General features: G+C 40.7%; 1 protein-coding gene and 1 long non-coding RNA gene across 5 annotated transcripts in view; one reads left to right on the forward strand and one right to left on the reverse strand.

Moving 5' to 3' along the window:
• The window catches only part of PIK3R3 (phosphoinositide-3-kinase regulatory subunit 3), a 363,941-nt gene that overhangs the window by 234,074 nt on the left and 109,065 nt on the right, over positions 1 to 20,802 (reverse strand). The gene's annotated exons all lie outside the window — the stretch shown is intronic.
• Positions 1 to 20,802, forward strand: part of LOC110073779 (uncharacterized) — a 281,110-nt gene that overhangs the window by 175,479 nt on the left and 84,829 nt on the right. The window lies entirely within an intron of this gene.

The following is a 20,802-nucleotide window of genomic DNA, read 5'->3' on the forward strand; positions in this document are numbered from 1 at the left end:
ATATATATATAACTTTTTTCTCTAGTCAAACAATCCAAATGTTGCTGACAACTTCCTTGTGTGATATAGCCATGCTGAAACTACAGTACAGGATGTGAACTCTTAGTATGTAGAATGTACCTTTTTTTTGCAAAGGTTAATTTAAAACAATAAGGATCAAAATAGTGTTCAGTATTTTCAATCTGAACATTAAGGACTCTTAATTCATATGGTCATCACATATGGAAACAACCATCTTTTTTGCATTGCCAGCATTATCTGCCTTTATGAACTAGCGATTTTAATAAAATTACTAAGTTGTATGTCATCAGTGCACTCATTTATAATACTTCTCTCCAGTTTCTGAACACTGAGTAAAACTGTAATCATAGGACGAGATAAATTCCTGTATTTCAAATCACAACCAATTCCCTTTGATATGATTCATAGCCCATTCAATATTGTAAAGTATTTGCACATATTTGCATGTGTCTCAACAGTGAAAAAACAAACACAAACACAACATTTATTTAAAGGCTGTCACCTGGGATGCGGAGGTGAAAGGGAAATGGAACTCAGTGCTATCAACTACTGCTCAACCTTCAATGTGTAGAAAAAGTAGTCTCTTGCTTGACCTTCCCTCTCTCCTTTCTTTCTTCTCTCCTCCACAAGGAGCCATGCAGTTTCCTCCTTGCTCAATTCCACCCTTCCACTAATCTATCCTGAATTAGCTGGGCACTGTTATTCACCTATCAGCCATCCAGGATCCCCTAGAGAGAGAAAATGCTGAAGTAGGCTTGTCTTGTATAGGCTAAAGACGGTGGGATACAAACCCCCTGTAGTATCTGTGGCTTCAGGGAGGCAGTACCAGACTACAAAGGGGGATGTTCATGGCTGGAAATGAGTGGGAAAGAAGGTGCTGCTTCTTTGTTTTATTGAATGTTGTTGTTTTTCTTCAGTTTTCCGGGGCAGAGCCCAAAAATGGCACAGAGAAAAGGCTGAAACCGGACTGAAGCTAGGGGTGTCTCCCCCAGTGTATGGCTCAGGGGAGACAGGCCTAGATGATATGAGACGTAAGCTCACAGCTGTCACTGAGCTGGAAGAAGAGCGCTGCTTGCTTGCTTAATTATTTATTCCTTCAGATCAAATACAGAATTCCCCATGCAAAAGGGCAACACACACACACAACAATGGGAAAGAGATGCTTAACTAGACCCTTGACAGGAGAGGCTGACCAGTAAAATAACAGCACAGTAGCCATGGCAGTAATGTGGAAGCCTCTTGGACGGCAGTCTTGAGAAGTGTCCCAATCAAGCAAATGCAGAAGATAGCCTAGGTCCTAACTCCCAGTGCTACTGTGACTTGCCCTACTCAAATCCTGCATGATAGACTCAGACATCCCTGGCATATTTACACACAATGTCTTGGATTCTGTGCAAACTGAAATCTGCAGCTGCTTGAAAGAAAGAAAGAAAGAAAGAAAGAAAGAAAGAAAGAAAGAAAGAAAGAAAGAAACCCTCCAGTGCCTACCCACCCTACTGCAAATGAAAGTTATATGAATAGTAATCTAACACCCTTCTTGTGCCCTGCCATATAATGGCAGCCATATAATGTAAAGTTCTATGCAGGGAAGCCCACTGGAGAACCATCACACTTTCTTCAGCCAGCAGGAGTGGTTTTGTTTTGCTCTGATTGGGTTGATATGTATATTTTTTCCCCTCCTTTCTGTCCTGTGTGATCTGCTGACTTGATGCAAAGGCGTGCTTGTGGAGGTGTCAGTTCCCTTCAACAGAGTGCCTGTCGCCTCCAAACAGTGTTTATTTCTTTTTAAAAAATGCTTTAAAGTGAGCACTGACTCAGATAAGCAATATGTTACTTGCGAGATGGAGAAAGAGAGCAAAACAAGGGGGCCTTGCAGTGGAAATTGCCAACTGATGCCTTGTCAGAGGAAAGGCAGCTTCTGCTGTTGGAGCTCCTTGCAAAGATTGGGCAGCTTTCTCTGCCTCTGCCCCGCCAGCTCCTGCCACACAGTAAGTCATTTGGATAAGCTACAGCTGTTTTATATGTGGAAACCAGCAGGGACCCAGTGTGAAAAAATGCAGATCAAAGCAGATCAAAATGTATTTTCCCTGCTATGTGGTTGTACCCTCAGACTTGCTGACACCAGGTGTTTCTCCCTCACCTCAATTTTCATCATTTTAAAGCTTGAAAGTACTAAAGCAAAATTCAGTGCTTCAGAGAGCTCCTGATCTGATTTGAGCCTCACTTCAGTCTCTCTAAATTCACTTTGGATTTGTTTTGACATGGACAAATTCTCCCACACTTCAATTCATTTTTTTTGAATAAATTCTGAACCTGAAGCATATCCCTGATTTATACCCCACCCTTCACCCAAAAAGGGCTCCAATATCAGTTTGCAGTATAAATGATAAGGTGGTGTCTGGTGATATCAGCTTCCCATCTAAAATGTAAAACATGACTCAGAAAGTGTATGGGATGTTAGAAGAAAGGGGAATATTGTTGTGGTGGGGAGGGCATGACAGAGGTGTGCCTGACTGTTCTTCTTCTTGCGGGGCCAGAGCAGTTGTGCTTGAAATCTTCAGAGAGGAGCACAATGGAGAGGCGCCTGGCTGCTCTTTTTCTCCCTCTGTCCATTTGCTAGCCCTCAAGACTTCCAGCATTCAACCTCTCAGATTTCTTCCTAGAAATCAAAAGATGATTGTGTTGTTTTACTTTACTTTTATGACTTCCTCTCTCTTTCCAGAATATTTAGTTCATATAGTTACTGTATCTCTAGAACCATGAAAATTAGGCACTCTGCCAAGTGTTATTACTGTTTATCTTACTGGTAGAAGTAGTAGCCAAAGGCAGATGAAGATGGTTACCGCTCTTATGTCAATGCTCAGCTTGTGATATGGCCATTGGTGGATTTGCACACATTTTAGCCAGTTAATCTAAATATATGACATCGATTTTCCTCTTGTTACATATCTCCTAGACATCATTTTTTGTGATCCTTGTCTTGCTTGAGTAGTGATTGCATTGCCCATCATGTTGCCCTATTTCAATTATGGGAGCAGCCAAACCTATTAAACAAAGTAGCAGAAGGAAACCTTTTCTCTTCAGATCTGCAGACGCGACAAAGTCTGGAGATGGCAGTATGGGGGAAACATCCAGGTTTGTCCCCAGAGTGGAACAGATGGTTGCTTTTAGACCTTCTCTGGGAATTTCTAAACAAAATTTGCTAGGTTTAGAATAGTAGTTAAAGGATGTGCAGGAAAAATCATGGGGGGAGACAGACAAGCAAGGTCTAGTCAGGCAAAGTAAGGTTAACAGTTCCATAGAACATACTAAATTGGCTGAAAGTCTGACTAGAGTAGTCTTGTAAGATGATAAACTATTATCTTTCTGCTTTGGAGAAATTTCCCTTATGAATGGCAACAGTTGCTTTTGCAGGTATTACATTCTGATATTAAAGTAGAATATTACACTTGCTTTTGTGTTCACTGTCCACACATTAGGCTATTTTTGTTAAGTCCCAAATTTATTTGACTGCTGTATATGGCTGTAACACTGGAATGGTCATCATCTGTATCCATAGGGACAAATCCATTCTTCAGGCAAAGGCCCAGATTTTGGAAGCTCCTGGAAGACTAGATTGTTACACAACATGACTCTTCACTCACTGACACGTGCTATACATATACAAGACACAGCAGCTAGCAGTAAGGAAAGACACCACAGTTACAGAGTATGCTTAAACTTGGCCATGATGAGGATAACATTTCATGCAAAATTCAAAATATTATAGTACATATGAAAAATCTTTACCTTGCCACTCTTGAAAGCAGTATTTGCCTTACAAGTGAAAGTATGGGCAAAATATTTATCACAATTTGTTTTAAGTGGGCTGGGGCTGCCGGAATTGTGTAACAAGCTGGAAACAGCTTTTTTCATGGCCAATTGTGGCAAAGAAAATAAGATGCTTGACCAAAATAAATACATAATGTGGATTTGCATAAAAATTGAATATGTGAATTAATATTTATCAGTGCATATATAGAAAGTATTACTGTCATTTAAGTAGAAATATTTACAACAATGATGAGGCCTATGACTAGGGGAACTCGATACCTGCTTTGTTTGTTGTCCAGTTGCTAACAATGGATGGTCAATTTCATTGCTGATGCCTGCTCTCCCAACTTCTTACAATACTTTACCTTTAAAGTGCATTTCAATTGAATGAAGTCCTTCAAATAAAGGGCACCATCTTTTAGAGCAGTGGTTTCCAATCTTGGATAATCCAGGTGGTTCTTAAACTGCAACTCCCAGAAGTGTTCACCACTAGTTGTGCTGGCCAGGTTTTCTGGGAGTTGCAGTCCGATAACATCTGGGGACCCAAGGTTGGGAACCACTGCTAGAGGACTGTGTTCTGACAACCCTTCATATAGAAGCCTGCTCTCCACAGAATAGGACACATGGCCAACTAAACTATGTGAGAGACCAACTGGCCGACCATCCCTACTTTAAGGCACTGGTGAACTGGTCTTTGGTAAACCATATATAAAACCATGAAAATCGTGAAGTTCTGATCTTATCCTGCTTATAGGATATGTTTGAATGAACATAGGTGATTGTAATATCCTTGTAATTAGATAATTGAAATGGGTTGAAATGTTAGGGTGAATATGTAAGGCTGTTACAAGGCCTCAGCAATAGAGTCCCCATTTTGAATTTATTTCTCGGGCTTTGTATTAATTCACACATGCATAATGTAGATACTCATTAGCATATGCAAAGGGTTCCAAATCTCAATAATTTTAATGATACCCCTGATATGATATTAATTTACTCTATGCTTTCTTTATTCTGTGTTGGATATTCAAATCTTAAACTAGATATTACTCCATTTGTGATACTTATATTGTTACTTATTATAAGGGCAATGGGATGCATTTCTAAGTTGTCAACCTAATTATTGTACTTTTAAAAAGTACCACCACAACTGTTTGTTGGTGGAACTCTTAGAACTTTGATTTTGTGGAAAGTCACCAGGGGGCATTTTTTGTATTTCTAATGCATTAAAAAGAATATTTTAAAAGCAACTAAAAAGTAACAAACATTAACTAATGAAGATAGCAAGTTACTTCTTTAATAATGAACAAAGAGTAACATCACCAGCTTATTTTCCTATAGAAACAGGCAAATGAATCACTTTTGAAATGCAATGTTCCATACTCAGTCCTAAACTTAGAAATAAGTCCTGCTGAGCTTTGTGGGATCTTAGCTGAAAGCCTGTAATCCTGTTATTAATGTGAATGGTTATTGAGGGTTTTTTTTTAAAGTTTGGGGAAAAAAATCCTGTTATATAGAATGATTTTTTGAAGGGCTCTTTCTCTTAGTTAAACATATTCCAGACCTCTGAATATGAGCTGAATTCAACAGTCCTTGGGCTGTTGCACCTGTTTTTTTTTTGGGGGGGGGGGAGTCTTATCTTGATAAAGTTTACTCAGCAACCACTACTGGCTCTAGCACATCTGCAACATGTACAGTTGATGATCATAATTAGCAATCAGGATTTGATAGTGTGGTGCTGCAGCTCGTTAACAAGGCTGCTGGGATGTGAAATGGGCTGGACTATGCATTGTTAATGAGGCAGTGGGGAAAGGCTTCTGACCCAAGGGCCCATCAAACAAGACTGTTGGGAGAGCATGGGAGGCAGCATAACTCCAGGAAAGAGAGTTGCAATTAAGAGCAGGCAGACAAAGAAAGAATCAAATCAAAGATAAATGTGACTAGTAGCTGGGGAGTACATTGGCTCCAGCCCTAGAAAATCTGGGTTATTACAGCTCCCTAAATGCCTGTGAGAGTGCATGAAGGGAATTTGCAATGGTGATGATGAAGTGAAGGCTTGGAACCATGTTGGAATAAAGACCAAATAAGTTCCCTACCATCACCGGAATATAGCTTTGTAGGCATCATGCTACCCAAAGCCAACCTTGACTACTGTTATGACACACAGACAAACAACTCCCAAAGGGGATGGTGATGATAGTGGTTGGGAATGTGGTTAAAATGCAGATATAGAACTATCTGGGGAATGAGCAATTCCATATCACAGCTGTATTGTACAAAACTATCCCATGAAATACATTCAAGCTGTGTTGTCCTTTGCTAGGTCGACCTTCTTCATTTACTAGAGCACAAATCACTCCTAGTGTTCATGTAATGGGATATCAAAACATAGGTTTGCTATACTTTCAAGCTGGGAAAATTAATGGGTATAATGCTTCCCCCTAGTGGACTACAACAACATTGTTGTAGTAAGTGCATTTGCCCTTTAGGTTCTGGGGTACTAACAGTAACTCAAAGCATCATCATGGGGAATCTCCTGGATCCCTACATACAAGCCTCTAGTGCTTCAGCCAGATTAAATGGCTTACCTCATTTGCTTTCTAAAAGGTTATCTCAGTAGATGATTAACTACCAGTGTGACACAGCATAGGAAACTTCACATGGTTACTACAAGAGGGCAAATCATGTCTTACTGTTCATGGCCTGATGGCAAAACTGGATGAGAGAAGGTTGCCTCAAACTTTGCATAGCTGACTACGACATGAACATCCAGTATTATAACTTCCACAAAGGTTGTATATCTTATCTCTGTTTGGTGTCCTGAATTGCTATAGCAAATTCTTCAAATTCCTCATCAGTGTGCACCGTTACCACAAACTAAAGTCAAGTCAAAATTCCATCCCGCAAAAAATTTCTAATTCAGATATAGCAAGTGTCATGAAACCCTAACATCTAATATATTTTATGGCATTATATTTTCATGGAATGAAGTCCACATTACCAGATTGTAGAACACAAATGTTTATATCATGATACGTTGAAGGTGGCTGTGATGGCTAGTCACAAAGACTTGTTACTTAGCCCTTTTAATTAGACATACTGGGGATTAAACCAAGGTCCTTCTATTCTGTCTTTGACTGCACATGTTAAGTTGTGGCATCATTATGTTGTTCTCCGTAGGTCTGTATAATAAACTTATAACTATTTAGAAATGTATTTTTTTTTTTTTACTTGAAAGTTGACACCCAAAAAACTCCTGGAAATATATATACAGTCCTTTCCAAAGAAAGCAGGATGTTCAGAGGAGAGGAGACATGCATAGGTCCAAAGTGCCAGAGACTAAGAAGCAAAAGAGCAGAAAATGCCCGCAGGATTGGTCCGGTACATATTGCTGGTTGAGGCCCATTCATTGTACAAAATTCAGCCTGACCAGAAGCCCAAATTGATGTCAACAGTGGTAATGGGACAGCAGCTTCCGCTACATCTGAGGATAGGATGCTAGTTAGGGAGAAGCCATATGGCACACAAAACAGTCTCTTTGCTACTACTTCCAGCACTTCTGTTATCTGTTGCCTGAGACTGCTGACCCAGTCTATCTACTGGTAGGAGATCAGTGAATGATAAATTAAAGTGTATAGATCTTAAACAACATCTTACATCATACCTACTGTATTTAATTGCATAGCAAAGGCTGCACTTAACTGAAGTTTCATTGTTTATTGAACTATTTGGTTAGAAGTACCAATCCAAAAATTTTGAAATTGACTAGAAAGGTCTTCCTGATTTACCCCTAGACTTAAGAAATGTAATAGAAGCATGTACAAAAGTGCAGATGACAAGTGCCATTGCAAAAAAAAAGTCATTCTCTCTGGTACCTGTATGTGAGAGAAATGTACCCTGCTCAGAATCCCCTCATTGAACAGATCACAGTCAACAAAGGATTGCTTTGGAGAACTTTCACCATCAAACCTTGTTCATGCATATTAGGTTGTGGTTATGCAAACTGTACCAGGCATTTCCACAGAGTTTACTAAAGAAATAATAGTGCCTGGCACTATTCCCACATGAATCCAGGTATATTCCCCATAGGAAGTGCACGTGATGTGAGAATGTCTTGGTTTCTTTTCTATCCCACTTACCAAGAAGCAGAAAGCATTCTGGAACAAGAGGGAAGATTCCTGCTCAAATATATTCAGAAAGGTGGGAGTGGTATATTGTCCTCTTTTTTTTTTTAAATCAACTTCCTCCTTCACTTTATTATTAACCTTCTCTCAAGCAAGCACGGAAGAAATAAAGCAGGTTAAGGTTTGTCAACCTGAAGTCATTGGTTGTGAGAACATACCATGACTAGGAGAGCAAGAAGAACCTCGCTACCCCATCATCCCTCCCCGATTTGTCATCTATACCATGCTGGGTTGTAATTAAACTCAGAAAAGCTGCTTTGTGAAATAAATAAATTCCAACAGCGCTCACAGGCAGCTCTCCTATATACCGAGGGGAAAAAAAGCTGAAATCTGCTCAGCCACATTTCCCGAGCAAATAGGATCTGGGCAAATCCACTTAGCATTGGAGAAAGCAAAGCCTCTGGCTGGAGCTCTGCTGCCTCTGTGCATGGCCCCTCTGCACCACCACCACCCTCCTTCTACCAAGTACTGGCAAAGATTCCTTTGATCTCTCATTGCCACCCCCACCCCCACCCCCTCAGCTCTTCATTAGAGCATTAGCAACACTCTGTGTGCCTGACCTTTCCTCTAGCGAAGGATACAAGGAGCTCATTCGATTTAAAGGAGCCAAGAAAGAGGAACCTTAGCAACCATAAACACTCTATCTTTAAGATGCAACAGGCACCATTGTGGATAAATATGTTGAAAGTTGCCAGCTGTCTGCCTCCTTTTTAAATGTCTGGGGCAGCCAGATAGGCTAGATGGACAATTAGTAGAGATACCTTGGGCTCACTTTTATAAGCAAACTTCTCATACATGGGGAAAGTTATGCACAGGGGAATGTTCCAGATCCAAGCTGATTACGCTAAGATCAGCAGCTTGAATTTGTTTCCAAATCAAATTGGCAACCTGCGATGATGTCAATGAATAGTCTATGCTAACAATAGCTACTAGTCATGATGGCCAGTATTAGAAGCATTATGCCTCCCAGTACCAGTTACTGTCAATATAAGCAGAACGCTGCTGATCTCTTGGGTTCTGGTCCTACCATTTGACCTGCCGTAGATATTTATCTGGCCTCCATAGTAACAGAACAGTAGAGCAGATAGGTCTTTGGCCTGATCAGAAGGCACTTCTCTTAATTATACTGACATGTGATTAGATCTAGATAAAAGTTGAATTGCTGGAGAGGAGGGGAGGCATTTAATCTTCCAAACTACTTTCAAGGGGCATCACCACACAGACTAATGACACTGATCAGGTTGAGAGGTTGACACTGTGACCAGGTCCTTAGACTCTAGGACTAGTGTCCTCTATGTAAAAACAAAACCAGCATAATTTCAAATCCTCCCCCAAACTGCACTTTTAAAGCCTTCTGTGATAAACACTTCTTTGACTCTTTGCTTCTGGGGCTGGCATTCTCCTTACATTCCAGAATGAACACAGATCTCGCAGCCACCGTGGAATTTTAGGAATGCTTTGACTGAGAGGTGTAGGGAGAGCAGGAAGGGGCAGGCAGGAGATGGCTCTTGCTTTGAAGTAATTTAATGAGCAAGACCAATTAATTGCTTTCTAATTAAGTTTGTTTCCCTTTCTTAGGCAGCAAACACTCTTTGATTTCCAGTGGAGTAATGTGGAAGCACAAGACAAGATATACAATACTTTACACCCCTTTGAAGGCAGATTCAGGATGGATTTTTTTAAAGTGATAAAATTAAATTTAGGAAAGTTCCAGGGTGGGCAGGGAAGAGATGTTTCTAATGGAGGAGGAGAATAATAAGGGAAGCAGAAACAGAACTTTTAAGTACAAAAGGACAAAATAATTATTGGTATTAAAGAACAGATGAAATATAAAGGGGCTATAGAGCTATGAATGAGATAATACGTGGGACTGGCAAATCTATAAAGTCTAGTTTCTCTCACATTCTAGTTTCTTCCAGTTTTAAGTTTGGTTTATCCTGGAAACAGAATTTTTGTAGTCTTTAATTCAGTTTGTCCTTAATACTGAATTAAAAACAAAAAGGTTTCCATTAAAAATTCATGCAGTTTTGAGTACATTACTTCTAATTCCTTTGGCTTCATTGCTTAGTTGCAATTTTTTTTAAAAAAATCACATTGGTTCAAGAGTTCAAAATTATATACAATGAATGGAATGCATTTCTGCCCATCTCTAGGCCATGCTATAGAAATCTTTGCCAAAAATTGTCCAGGGACAAAATAAATTAGTTTAGGTAAATTATAAACTGACTATACAAATTCTGAGGTTTGTACAAAAGAGTGTTTGCAGTCTCTTCCCTAAACACTGCAACCCACTGATGGAATTCCAGATTCTTAGTATTTGTGGCCTTTTTTTACTTCATTGTGGGAACATATAAGGCTCATAAAAGGGCATTTAAAATAGAACTGTGGGTGGTGACTAGGTCCATGTCACTTTTCCTTAAATTCATTTGTTTCCTCTAGCATGAGTTTTCTCAACCCTGGAAGGATACATTGACTTGGTTTTGTTTGGCACTAGATTGTGTCTTTGGAGGCACTTTTTAAAATCACCTTCTAATAGTAAGGCTAGCATCCCATCTACTTAGCTCTTAGGGAGTGTGATAAGCTGCAAGAACCTCTAGCAAGCAGTGGGCTTCTTTCCACACATATTTTTAAAAATATTTTAGCCATTGACACAACATTCCATGGCTATGCAGCAATGCTTTTTCAGGTTTTTTAAAAAGTAACAACAATGGCAACAACACTTCTGCACACCCCAGGTCTGTGCTGGGTGGGGGTGCTGGTATCTTCTTGTTTTTCAGTGCCTCTCTGTTTGCTCCTTTTCTGTCAGGACTCACCACAAGTTGGTTGTTAGAAAGATGATGTTGTTGTTGTTTAGTCGTTAAATCGTATCTAATTCTTCGTGACCCCATGGACCAGAGCACGCCAGGCCCTCCTGTCTTCCACTGCCTCCCAGAGTTGGGTCGAATTCATGTTGGTAGCTTCGATGATCCTGTCCAACCATCTCATCCTCTATCGTCCCCTTCTCCTCTTGCCCTCACACTTTCCTAACATCAGGGTCTTTTCCAGGGAGTCTTCTCTTCTCATGAGATGGCCAAAGTATTGGCGCCTCAGCTTCAGGATCTGTCCTTCCAGTGAGCACTCAGGATTGATTTCCTTCAGAATGGATAGATTTGTTCTCTTTGCAGTCCAGGGAAATCTTAATTCTGGCTTGGGATTCATCCAGTCCTGCCTTTCGCACGAAGAAAGATGATGGCACTACCCAAAGACAGGCATGCCTACACATCTTCAAAATCAATGTTTTTAGAGATGTGTTTGAAATCTCACCAGATTCAATATGATCTAGGGACATCACATCAATTTATCTCTGTCACAGCCAAAGAGAAAAAGTGTGGGATGTATTTCTGCATTAGACTACTTAATCTGTTCCCCAGAATTTCATAGGACATTTTGGACAAGGAAACACAAGAAGCAAACAAAGCAAAGCAAAGCGTGCTGCTTATATACCGCCTCATAGCGCTTCAAGCACTCTCTGGGCAGTTTACAAGTTAATTATGCAGCTACAGAAGCAGAGGTTCCAAAAGGTCAGCTGTTGCCTTTCTTGAATCTTTTGGTGAGGCATAAAGTAGGCTGTATTTGGTAATATAAGAGCCAAACAATAAGTGTCAATAGAATTTTGTATACGGTGAATATACATTCAATGACGACGACGACGATGACTTCTTCTTCTTCTTCTTCTTCTTCTTCTTCTTCTTCTTCTTCTTCTTCTTCTTCTTCTTCTTCTTCTTCTTCTTCTTCTTCTTCTTCTTCTTCTTCTTCTTCTTCTTCTTCTTGTGTACATTTAAGCTTAGAAATATCCTGATCAAACAGAAGGGTGTGCATGTAGGAACATCTCCCTTCCTATGGCTTACCTGACTGAAGCTTTTCCCCTCATGTAGCTTTATCCTCATCCAAATTTTTATATTAGAAGTTATATCACTTATAAAACTTTGAAGAGGAAGATTGTAAGAAGCAGGAAATAGAGGAGAGGGTTCAGTCCTTGCAGCCTATTAAAATGCCCCTTTCAGTTTTTAACTTATCCACTCTTTCCAGGTTTAATCACACAGAATTGACAGTGTCAAGCCTAGTTTGGTATTAAGAACCTGCACCTTTAAGAGCCTTCATGAGGGAGAAATGCTCATCACCCTGCCATAAACAATTTCCACTCCTGGGAAAGAGGTTTTGGTTGACTGGCTAAAACGTTAATGTTCCAGACCATAGTGGTTGAGCTCAGTGCTAGGGCAAAGGGTGAAACAACAGCCTATGATTCCAGTAGTTCCAGCATAAGGGAAATCCCTGCCTTGTCTGCAGTTCTCACATTGCCCAAATAGGCTGGGCCATGATGGTTGAGAGGGAGGAGAGTAGCCCAATGTTTGCCGAAGTTCAGTCTGGCTCCTTCTTGCCCTCTCATTGTAAAAGCTTCTCTTTAAACAATGATATACAATTTTTTAGAATGAGGGAATATCTCTGTAGCTCCACAGAAGTTTCACAGCTGTGAAATGTTGTGAACTTCCAGTGGGGGTAAGCTTAATACAAACAAAACTTATTGAATACATTTAATAAATATGTACAGTATTTGGTCTTACTCATCTAATCTATGTTGCAAGCAGCAGCAGCAAAAACAATAATTAGCATTGGCAGAAAAGCTGCACCCAAGTGCAGATCTGGCTTCTGAACTGCGCAGTATACCAGTAGCCTAAACTAAGCTGGTGTGGTAGGTTTGGATGTCTGCAAAGAAAGCTATGTGAAACATGGGAATGAATGTTTTACACAGGCCACATGACACAGAGGACAATGTGATCCACAGGTATGACAGTTCTATTTTAAGAAAGTATTATGTCAATATTTGAAAAGTACAAGGAAAGGCCTTGATAATGTAAACATGTGAAGAAAGATCACTGGAATTATTTGGGTGTATGTGACTTCCAACAACTCATGAATTGTTTTAGCAAGGCCTGCCAAGACTTTGGACTAACAATCAGCCTGAAGAAAAAACAAGTCATGGGCCAGGGTGGGGACTCACCTCCCTCTAGTACCATCTCCATGCAAGAATTGGAAGTTGTTCATGACTTTGTGTACCTTGGCTCAATGAACTCTGACACTCTTTCTCTAGATGTCGAGCTGGATAAACATATTGGCAAAGCAGCTATCATGTTCTCAAGACTCATAAAGAGAGTATGGCTCAATAAGAAGCTGATGGCATCCACCAAGATCCAGGTCTATAGAGCCTGTGTCCTGAGCACACTCCTGTATTGCACTGAGTCTTGGACCCTTTGAGCATGGCAGGAGAGGAAGCTGAACACATTCCACATGAGTTGTCTCCGACACATTTTTGGTATCACCTGGCAGGACAAAGTTCCAAATAGAGCAGTCCTAGATTGAGCTGGAATTTTTAGCATGTATACAGTACATTACTGAAACAGCGAGTCTACGTTGGCATGGGCATGTTGTGAGAATGGCTGATTGTCAGATTCCAAAAGATCTCCTGTATGGAGAATTAGTGCAGGGAAATCGCCCCAGAGGGAGACCACAGCTGTGATACAAGGATATTTGCAAGCGGGATCTGAAGGCCTTGGACATGGACCTCAACAGATGGGAAAACATGACATCTGAGCGTTCAGCCTGGAGGCAGGTGGTGCACATGGCCTCTCCCAATTTGAAGAGACCCTTGTCCAGCAGGCTGAGGCAAAGAGGCAGTCATGAAAGCAGCAAAACCAGAGAGCAGATACAGATTGTATTTGTCTTCAGTGTGGAAGGGATTGTCACTCTCACTCTCAAATTGGCCTTCTCAGCCACACCAGACACTGTTCCAAGTCCTCCATACAGAGCACGATACCATAGTCTCTCAAGACTGAAGGATGCCTAATCTAATCTAATGTACATGTCTGTATATTAAGGAAAAATCCAGAAGACATCAAGGCCCTCTTCCAACACTGCCTAACGACCAACTATTTCCAGTGGGATAATGAATTCTATGAACAGACAGATGGAGTGGCCATGGGCAGCCCTCTCAGCCTGGTTATAGCAAACTTCTACATGGAGCATTTTGAAAAACTGGCCCTGGCTTCGGCACCCCAGTCTGGTTCCAATATGTGGATGACACCTTTGCAATTTGGAGTCACAGTGAAGAAAAATTGGAAGAATTTCTCAACTATCTCAACAGCATCCACCCAAATATACAATTCACCATGGAAAAAGAAATAGAGGGCCAACTCCCGTTCTTAGATGTCATGATCCTACGCAAAACTGACCTCCAACAGGGACACATGGTCTACAGAAAACCCACCCACACAGACCGGTACCTACAAAAAACAACAACAACTCCAACCACCACCTATAGCAAAAAAGAGGCAAAATCAAAACACTGGTAGACCGTGCAAATCGGAACTGTGAAGCTCAGTTTCTTAGCACTGAACTCAACCATCTGAATTGGGCCCTACAGGCAAATGGCTACTCCAAAAATGAAATCACAAGAGCCATCAAACCAAGAAAACAACACTGAACTGAAGAAGAAAAACAGCCACCCACAAATAAAGTATTTCTGCCATACATCAAAGGGGTCACGGACTGCATGGGGAAACTTTTGAAAAAACAGAACCTACAAACAGTATTCAAGCCCACCACAAAAATACAACAAATGTTACGGTCAGCAAAGGACAGAAGGGACTCTCTCACCACCGCAGGAGTATACCGGATACCTTGCAGTTGTGGCCAGGTATATATTGGAACCACAAAATGAAGCATCCACACCAGAATCAAAGAACATGAGAGACACTGCAGACTAAAGCAACCAGAAAAATCTGCAGTAGCTGAACATGCCCTGAAACAAACTGGACATGAAATTCTATTCCAAAATACTGAAATACTAGACAACATCAGCAGTCATTATGTCAGACTGCACAGGGAAGCCATTGAAATCCACAAGCACCAGCAAAACTTCAACAAAAAAGAGGAAAGTGTGAAGCTCAACAAAACGTGGCTCCCAGCTCTCAAAAATACAGCATGCAAAAGGTCAATGAACTCTACCCAGCCACAAGGACAGGGGATCATTACACACAAAAGACCAGCTAATGACACCCATCAACCACAGGAACAGATAATCTCTTCTCCTTAGCACAACAATACACCCACAACAATACACACTAATCACCCATCTACAGAAGAAAACAAAAGCCTGTCTCACAGCCATAAATATTGCACTCCCAAAGCCAACTACACCAGAGCACAGAGTGCTGTCCTCTGAAGATGCCGGCCACAGAGACTGGCGAAACGTTAGGAAGAACAACCTTCGGAACACGGCCAAAGAGCCTGAAAAACCCACAACAACCAAAAAGATAAAAGTTACTCTTGAAGCTGAATCAAAGACAGAACAGGTATTGATATCCTAACCTTATTCCTCCATCTACAGCAGTGATTCCCAGCCTTGGATATCCCAGGTGTCGTTGGGCTGCAAAGTCCCAGAAACCTTTGCCATTAGCTGTGCTGGCTGAGGTTTCTGGGAGCTGCAGCCAAAGAACATCTGGCTTACTCAGGTTGGTAACCACTGACCTTGAGTAATCTTTTTTAAAAGAAAAGTAACTGGTGAGGAGTGACCTGTGGATCTGGTCGGCAAAGTTTACAAGCCTGAGGCCATGCTCAAACAGCTCAAAATAATGAAGAAATAGCAGGAACACTTTACGCGGCGATTTTCTGATCAGATTAGCTTTTCCTTCAAAGATAGTTTAAAGAACTACAGATTATATATTCAGGTTTAGGGAGAAATAGCTTTCCATACAGTTTGAAAAAAGAATTGGGTCTTGCTGTTATGATCATTCTGGCAATTTGGGTGGGAAAATTTTGGACATTAAAAAAGTGGAATCCAAGTTTTGGCTTAGACACATACAAAGACATTTGGATGCTGGAATCAAGGTTTCAAAGGAATGTGTTTTAGCTGGACCAAGCTGAAGGCTTCTGTCTTTGAAAGACCCTTGGAATGTAGTAGGAAAACAGGGACTTTCTGTGGCATGAAACAAACTGGAACAATGTGAAACAGTCCTGTTCACAGTGATGCTATTGCCTCTGCCCATCTGTGCTAGAAATATGCATCTGATTAGTTATGTTCCACCAAGATGGGCCTAGCAGAGAAATAGTACACAGAGAACACACAAGGGCACGTATGTCTTCACACAGAAAAAAGCAAAGACTGCTTGATTTTGACTGATAATCTCTAATTTAAATGTATTTTCATGCCATTAAAAAGCTTACATGAGGGTGATACTAGTATATTTACACATGCACACATAAATATAGAAATCATTGAAACAGCAGGAACAAATTAATCACCTTTGCCTAAAATATATGTATAGACAAGATGCTTAAAAACAACCCCTTAGGTGTTTGTACAGATGAAGCATCTGTTCTTCTCAATGTATTGTGCTCTTCAGTGATCAGTTAGCAACATTCTTCCTGCCACACTTACAACATTTACATTGTAATGCTTAATAAAAAGTTTTTTCCTGTTACTTTCTGCTTTTTTTAAATACCTCTTGAAAGTATGCTTTATTTTTAATACTCGTACACTTTGTACCAGGTTTAATGTTATAGTGCTTCCCATTTGAAGATGCCTGAGTGAGCACCTCTCATCTGGAAGCCTTCATTAGAGCTCAAAACAAACCATCAAAAACTCTATGAAAGATATTCCTACAGAGAAGTGGATTTTAAAAATATTTCTTACAGATTTCTTAAAGAGAATCAGTTTTCTTAAAATGAAGAGAAATCACATCTTTAAAAAGAAATTTGGATGTGAATCCTGGTAAACTCTACCATCCCATTGGTACCAGGCAATATAAAGAGCAGGTGATAGAGCAAATACCATATTTGGAAGAGCCTTTACTTTCTCTCCTAGACAGAGAAATGTGAACATCTTTTTCTTATCTGGCACTGAGATTAAATTTTGTTTGTTCTGAAGTTGTGTATCAGCCAGAAGACACAAAAGCCCTCACAGAACATTATTTACATATTGGCTCTTATAGGATTTCAGAAATACAATTACTGCATTATTATCCTATTGTCCTTGCATACAAGAAGTAATATATCTCTTAAACACTAGTTGAAGTAGGACACAAGTGTGTGTCTGTGGGTGCCCTTCTGTTCTGAAGTTTCACATGTGGGCTTCCAAGAGACGTCACTACAGGCCAACAGTATGATGGATTAAATAGCTCTCACACCAGATCCAACATGATCCAAATCATTCCACAGTACCCAATCCAGCATTCTGGATCCCTGGACAGCCACAAGCATATTTGACTCAAAATAATTTAATTGAATATGGCTGTGAAATAAAAATAGCAATAATCTTTCTTTATGAGGACTTTGCATCACTTGCTGAAAAAGGCTTATTAGCAAGGAATACCAAATGATGCCACCAGATACAACAATGACAAAAGAGAACATCACATGTTTATACCAAGGGTTTATGGAATATTTAGAAACAAAGCTTAGTTGTCTATTTTGCTACTGAAATTTGAGACTCACCAGCAAACTTAGAATTTCCATCTTTGTAATTCAAAATGTGAACTTCAGAGCTTTCTATGGTTGAGGTCTGCATACCTAGGTTCCAGTTTTCTACTTCAAATCAGTCTCATCTCTAACACCCAGGGATTGTAATGCTCTGAATAGGTCAAAGCTTCCTTTCCCCCAAGATTTTTCAGGAAATTTGGCTAGGATACAAGCAAAATGCCTGATTCTTCCATGTCTTCTTTGTGAGAATTAAAGAACTCTGATTAGACACATGCTGTATCACCAGCCAAGCTTTGCTAGACCCCAAGCTCTAAGGAGATCTAAGGTTCATGCACTACAATATGTTAATATATATAACATGTTATCAGCTTTTAAAACAGAGCTGCAGTTACATGAAATCACTAGTGCTCAACACTGTATTTGATCTAAATATGCCAATGATGATAACAAAACTGCAATAAGCTGAAAGGGGACAAAACAACTTTCATTGCTGGATGCTAGCACGATGCCCATGCTGCATTTCTGTATCTGCTGTATATGATTTTTCTCAGTGGAGCAGGACCTCATACACAGCACTAAGCAGGTGCTCGGCACTGTCCTTTTGGACAACAGCAATTGCCCATTCAGAGTGGAGGAATGAAGGAATCTAGGCTTCTTCTCCAAAATGAAAGCATCAACCATCTGTTTGGGAGTGTGTGAATGTAGCTTTTTGTACAACAGCAATGTGAGCTAGTAGGTAACATGAAATGTGATGAACAAAGTATCTGTATATTGAGAAGATGATTATAATTTCCCCATGCAAAGTAAGTGGGAAACTTTTTCATCATTCATTATGAGAAAACGCCATTAATCATATTGGGTCTATGCTCCTTCTTTATAAAATGGCATGCCTAAGAAGGCAGAAGATGCAGACAGATAAAGACTTGAAGCTCAAGAGCTGACTGCCTGTAGGCCTGTGTGAACAAAACATGATGTTGTTGCTGCTTATGCTTTTGTTCCTATTATTTTCAAAATCAAAATTGCATGTGTTTTATAGGGGCTTTGGAACTAAGTAGCTGAGATTCTTCTGTTGATAAGTGAAAAGTGTTCTCTTCCAAGTTCTGTTTCTCTTAACTTTCACAGTTTAAAGCATTTGTCGGTTGCTTCCAACAAATAATCCCACTAAACACTAAATCTAAACACGGAAATGTATTTATATGTAGGGTCAAAAGAGAAAAGGGGAAGGGTGGAGGGGAGAGGAGAGAGAAATGGAAGAGAAAAACTGTACAGTAACTGAGTGGGGCTTCCCACATGTCAAACTCAAAAGGCCCCAGAGATTTTCCTATGCCCATATAAAGCCAAAAAAGGACTAGTTTACAGTAAAAACCTACCAGGCAGCTCAGCCAAAAATTTTACAATAACAGTTTCTTTCTAGGCCAGTATCACAGGGACTTGGCAGCCACTTGGGCTTCTGGCCTGGAGTAAAACACACAATCAAAGCTTATATCCTTTTCAGTGCTTGAGGCAGCTCCATGTCTCCTGGTGCGCCCCATCTGCTAAGAATAGGAAGAATGTGAACTGGAATTTGGATGGGGTTCTTAACAGTTTCCAGTCTCCTACTTTAATTTCTTCCAAGGCTTTAACCTCCTGGCTGTTTCCAGCACCAGACATGACTGACACTCAGCTGGCCATTGGCTATCACCATCTACTATGTGCCAACGCATTTTGAGAAACTACTCACATGATGCACAGGGCCAGCACTACCATTAGGTAGAGTAAGGCAGCTAGTTTGGGTGTTGGACTGCTGAAAGTGGTGAATTCACCCACCAGCTCCACTGCTCTGGAGAAATTCTGAGAATGTGCAAATCCAGGGTCTGTACAGAGCTGCAACCATTTCAACACCCTCTCTGCTTGGGGCTCTGAAGCACACTGTATATGTGCACACATGCTACCACTTGGTCATCGTCCTTCACCTTCTAGCTTTACCCAGAAACATGCTCAACCCTTCCCCACTTTTCTTTTTCTGGCAGTAGGGGAGGGGCACAGGTTTGGAGGGAGATGCTGCTGCCACCTCCTCCACGGCCTCTATAAAGAGGCATAGTTGGTATACAGTTTGTTTGCTTTTTTGCTGCTGCTTGAGCATAGCAGTCTCCCAGTCCCTCCCTTCCTCTTCTTCTTCCTCCTCCCCCTCCTTAATCCCTTGCCCCAGCTCAGTGGAGGTTTGTGGCAGGCACAGCTCCCCTCTCACTTTCTGTCATTGTCCTGACAAGTGGTCAGTAAGAACACTTCCCTTGCACACTGAATTGGACAATATTTATACAGCTCTTCTTTAACGTCCTTGTCTATCATCTCTACTGGGCTGATCTCTCTCTCTCTTCCTCTCCCTCCTTTTCTTCAGTGGGGAGGGTCATCACCACTGTGATATGGGACACTGTCACTGTAGTGTGCACACCAGCATTGCTTTGTTTCCTGCCTCTGATGCTGAAACAGCTTGGGCCAGCTCTGCACAGATGCATTAATTGCGTCAACAACTGCACAGCAGACAGCAAGAAACCATTACCTTTGATATTTGTACCTTTATCCATTGGGTAGCACAGGACTTCTATGACACTTGAAGGACACACCTAACCTCTCCCTTGCTAGTTTTCTCTTGCCATTTCATTTTTTAAAAGGGCTCTTATGATGCCATAAATGGTAATTGAGTCAATGCAGGAAAATGTTGGATACGTCTAAATAATAGATAAATCTGCCAAAGCCATTTCCTTTGTTCTTAGAACACATGTAAAAAGTCATCTAATCCGCACCTGAAAGGAAGTCCTGCAGAGCACGAATATTTGGCACATTTTGAAACAACAAGTTGGCAGCACTGTTCAATGCCCTGAAAAACACTGCTGTACCTGCTTGGTGGCCAAGAAAAGGAAACTGAACACTGTGTTTTCCCACTGCTGGAAATAAAACAGCTGGGGCAGTCAGTGTTGCCTAACCAGCTAAGGGGACAGAGGAGAGAAGATGAAAGCAGTGCTTCGCCCTGCTGTCATTCTTCCCCTGAAAACCAGAAATCTACTATATTTACTTTGAAACATATCTCTGAGTCAAATGTTACACTAATTCGGACTGTAAAGCAGGATCCACAAAGTACTAACCTCCAATTTAACCACTCATATTATCCTTTGTAGTTCAGGTGATACTTTACCAAGGCAGAATTACCTGTGGTTCATCAATGTGCGTAACTGGCCTAAAACATAACATTCCGTGGAAAGGGATCTTTAGGTAAGTCCCTTGAAATGTTTCA

This window comes from Pogona vitticeps, chromosome 4 (genome assembly GCF_051106095.1).
Source record: "Pogona vitticeps strain Pit_001003342236 chromosome 4, PviZW2.1, whole genome shotgun sequence".
Classification (NCBI taxonomy): Eukaryota; Metazoa; Chordata; class Lepidosauria; order Squamata; family Agamidae; genus Pogona; species Pogona vitticeps.